This window comes from Aphelocoma coerulescens, chromosome 4, assembly GCF_041296385.1.
Source record: "Aphelocoma coerulescens isolate FSJ_1873_10779 chromosome 4, UR_Acoe_1.0, whole genome shotgun sequence".
In the NCBI taxonomy this organism is placed as follows: domain Eukaryota; kingdom Metazoa; phylum Chordata; class Aves; order Passeriformes; family Corvidae; genus Aphelocoma; species Aphelocoma coerulescens.
The window spans coordinates 25173817-25178629 of NC_091017.1; positions in this window are offsets into that span (position 1 = coordinate 25173817).

Below are 4813 nucleotides of genomic sequence, written 5' to 3' on the forward strand. Positions count from 1 at the left end.
CCTTAAGCACAATACCAGAAGAGGCCATTGGGCCAACAATTTAACCTAGATGTTTCATAATTAGTCTGACTTTACTCACCTTGTGAGGAATGAGACAACTCTTTGTAGAAATTAAAACAATTTATTAAAACAGAAAAAATTGAAAAATTGCAAAAAAAACCTAACAAAATATAAAAATTTGGGATCCAGATGGCTCGAGAGATATGCCCCAGGAGCGCAGGGATTCAGGAACTTTAGGCTTAAGACAGCTCTGAACCTCAGGTAGAGGAAAAAATAAACTTGCAGTTTAGGCTGGTCAAAAAGAAATCTATTTCTAAAAGCCCCTAGAAAGGGGTAGGCTTCTCCAGCACTGCCTTAGCAAGCTGGAGAGGAAGGGAGAAGAGAGTGGGCGTGTCTTCTCTTACACTTTTATAGCTTTTGCTCCGCCCACAGTCCGCCCACAGTCCACCCCCCTGGTTCAAGGCGGTTGGTGTTTTCCCCTTGACAGACCACCTCTGTCCACCAATGGCTCTTCCTGGTCAGAGGGGTGATATTAGTTGAGATAAGGGTCATGTGCTTATGGGGCTGAGCTGTTTGTTGCAACCGGGGTTTTTAAAATCTGCCTTGAAACCAAGATACAAGTAAAACATAAAAAATACATCCAACACATCTTAAAACACTTGTAAAAGTATACAGTAAACACAGAAAGACCATAAAAACTTGATTAGTGTACCTGGACTGATGGATTGATTTTAACATTCAATTTAAAAAGATTAAGCTCAAATTAATTAAGGCACTTAATATGCAAAGACCAAGCACAAATAGGGATTTCATGTATGACACACCTGAACCCCATTGGGATTTAGCCAAATTCAGCTGTGTGCCATCACTGAGGAACAGCAACCACCAAGTTCTCCTACCCAAGACAGCTGCATGACTGGGTGCTGGTTAGGTGAGATTTACAGACAGGAGTCCAGCTGGCAAACCACCTCCATAGTGAAGGGAAAAGCAAATATTGGTAAGGCCCCTACCCATCTCACCTGGAAGCAAAGTCCTTCCCAAGTCCAGATCTTATGATTACATCATGCAAACAGATTTCAAACAGACTAAATAATCTTAGAAATTTTTTTCCCTCCAGTTGCTCTTGTATATCTTCTTGAAGTTTGTAGAAAAAGACATAACAAATACAAAACCCTAGCAAGCAAACAAAAAATAATATGACTGTCTAGTTGAATTTGAGGGGAAGGAGGAAGAAATTCTTTCTTGACTATACAGGAAATCTCTCTCAGCTCCGAAGTGTGAGTCAAACCTACAACTACTATAACTTCATGTGTTATGAATGTGCCAAACATCATACGCCATTTTTACTGTCCCCAATACACATGGAGACTGCTCATTGAAAAAGCCCCAAATTTTTAGGCCAGAAAGGGTTGCTGCAGTCTTGCAGCATGACACACAATGCATACAAACTCAGATGCAGGCTTTTTTTCTTCAGATAGATTAAAGCTTTGTTTTTTTGAAGTTTGGGATTAAAAAACGAGTTAGTTTCTCAGATTTCACTTTCCCAGGTCAGCCATTCTTGTATTTAAATTGCACTCACAGATAGAAAGGGTACCTTAGGTTGGCTTTTTCTAATTTCAACTTACAAGAAAGGCTTTATAATGAACACTTACACAGCAGATAAGGGAGCATGAACGGGTTATCATAGAAGAAGGTAAGGTGTTCACTTCTGAAACAATAACTTTTCTTATCCCATGGAACACGTGAGGCACCTTATCTTCAGAGAGAAGGCTGCCAGCCACTTGCCACTCATCCCTTGGCAATACTCTTCTCTCTGCACACTTTTATCCTCTCCCCATTCACATACCACAGGAAGGTCTCAAGAAGTAGCTTGTCCTATTTTCCATGTGCAAGCTCCCAGATAGCCCTGCACTATTTCCACTTCTAGTTTTACAAGAACGGAGATTTCTCAGGGTGCCAGGATTCAAAAGGTTGTCTGTGCCTCTAACGGGGTAAAGCGCTACCCACGCCTTTGCTTTCTTTGCCCTTCATTACTGATGGAACAAGTTCTGACAGCCCATTCCCATCAGATGGTGCAAACTCCACTAAATTACACTACCATATCATATTTCCTTATGTATTTGAGTTTCCCAGAATGCTCCTGTTGCCTTCTAGCATCAGTACAGAGGCAATTTAAAAGATATTCCTTACACACGCCTTTGTGCCAAATTAAATGATATAACGTATGTGAGAAGATTTTCAAGGAGATGTGCTGAGAATTTGAAATCGGTGCAAGATCTGAGAAAGAAAATTCATGAAGTAGTAAGCACTGGAAGGTCACTTGGTCAAAGAAAATTTTCCATTTCCTTGCAAGACACCAGACACAGTCAATGTTTGGGAGTGCAAGAGAAAGCACTTATTAATAACTTCCTAACTTCTGTAGTCTACTGTCGCTGTTGTCCCCAGGGACAGTGATAATCATGACCTGAATTCAGGTCCAGGATGAAGGGGATTATTTAATTAATTATCACCTCATTTATATAACTTGGTTCACAATAAAGAAATGACATTATTGGCTGCTTGACCATACACCTCCCAGAGTGATTGGCTGAATGCTACGACGCCTATTTCAAAATATTTTCTTCAGTGAACCAAAACAATACCCACTGCATTCTCACAACAGCCTGCACCTGCAAATAGTTTACAAAACCATCTTTCACTGTTTCTCAGCTAAAGCATGAGAAAGGAAAACTTCACAAAATGCTTTAGCAGCTGGAAAATTCTTCTGCTCCTGCTTTTTAGCATCCACAGTCTACAACTCAACTTTTACAGCCGCATTAGAAGTGCAGAAAAAAAGCAGCGATAAGCTGTTCTAAAGGATATTTTTATGAAGAAATCTTTCAGTCTTTCCACCACTGTCAAAATTCAACATCTTCTGAAATCCACAGAACACACTTGTAGAGGTTTCTTCCTAATTTCTACTGCAAATCTCACCAGTAATTCCATACATAACTTCTAGTTGCCAGTTTTTCTCAAAAACTTGGGTTTTAATTAATTTTTTCCTTCATGAATACATCAGGAGCATCCTAATTTCATTGTTTTTAATGAGATATTCTCACAAGAATCACTGGACCACACTTCACAGGTTCTGACCACTTAAAAAAAAACAGCACACCGATTTTGTGTATTATCTCCTACACATATGTTATCTAAGCCTAAGGGCCCAAAATTCTTTTATATAGTCTCTTGGAGATGAACATTCCTCTCATGAGGATACCACTCCCTTTTGAACTATTCCATGTGTAGCCATACATAGAGGACCTTGCATTCAACTCTAAGAATGGCAGGACTTGATTTGGATTTTTTTAACACCCCTTTGTTCTGTTGTAAACTTGTACCTAATTAAGGGATTGACAAAAATCAAGTCACCAGCTTCTTTGGAGCTTTCTCTTTCTGTTCTAGAATTAATAAGTATTCAGTCAAAAGAAAAAAAGGTCTCCCTAGTTTTGTACAGTTCTTTTCAATCCACTGAAATTAATTATAATCAAAGACATTCCGTAGTCTCTTTCTGGCAGTGTCTTTGAAAGCAGAACTCTTTAGAAGTGACTGTCCTCCAAATCCTTTCTTGGAGCAGGTAATGGTCCTGCCTTTCTGGGTCTTGCAAAGGTATACATGTGCATTTCAGTTAGGAGATGTAAGTAAACTAGAGAAACCTCAGCATTTTACAGGTTTCTCCAATCTATCCTAGGTGGGATTGATCCCACATGAAATAATATGTGGAATATCTCTTCCATGATCCCTCAAAGACAGATCAGTAAGGAGAGAATTTCATTGACTTTTTCCTCGGACAATTAGAGGAAACATTTGGGACACAGTTAAAAAGCCAAAGCAAAATTTATTGTTGAGTGAAAGAAATAAGGAGGTAAAAATATAGGACAAAGACGAATTTCAGACAAGATTTGAAAATAGATGAAAGCAGAAAAAAATACAGCTTTTCACCTCTTAGACTCATTTAAGAAACTCTGTGTTTTAAAAAGTACTGAATTAAATAAACCCTGCAGTTAAAAACCCAACATGTTCTGGCTTGAATTTTCTGCAGTCTCAGTGCAATGAAAACAGTAACAAGACTGGTGGAGTTGTCTAGCCAGTATAAAAACATACTAATTTGCAGTATCAGTTGATGATAAAATTACATCTCTTCAGTGTCAAGTTCTGCATACTGGGACAGTGGTTAACCCTGCGGAAGTCAACTACAAAATTCTGCTATGTCCTAAGGAAAGAGCTGGTGAATCATACAGCTACACCAAGGTAAATGGATAAACCCCCAACATGTTCAGTCTGTACTCTGCAGAAAGACTGATGTATTATTCTTTGCTTGTCACATCACACTGCCCTTTTACAGGCATGAAAGCTCCTGGGACCTGTTCCAGAGAGGAAATCCCTGGCAGCTGCTGACTGCTGGTGAGAGGGACTACTGGTGTCATTTGTGAAGCCACTGTGGGGGATGATTCAACTGAAACTTTTTTTTGCATCACTAATTAGAATTGTCCCTGGCCCATCCACTTCTATACAGCAAGCAAACCCCTCTTAAAACGCTCTGTGGTCCTACTCTATGTAACCGTACTTTAGGATTTGCTCCGGTAAAACCATGAATACACGACCATGGGAAGATCTGGAAAATGCCACAAAAGCTACTCAATTCAACATCTCCTTCCCCCTCACATGTTTCCCGGTGAAAGTGCTATGAGAACTGTAACAGCAAACAGTTCCGTATTGTTCCTTACTTTACAGATACTGAACACCCGAGGGCAGAAAGGAATCGGGACCACTGAAC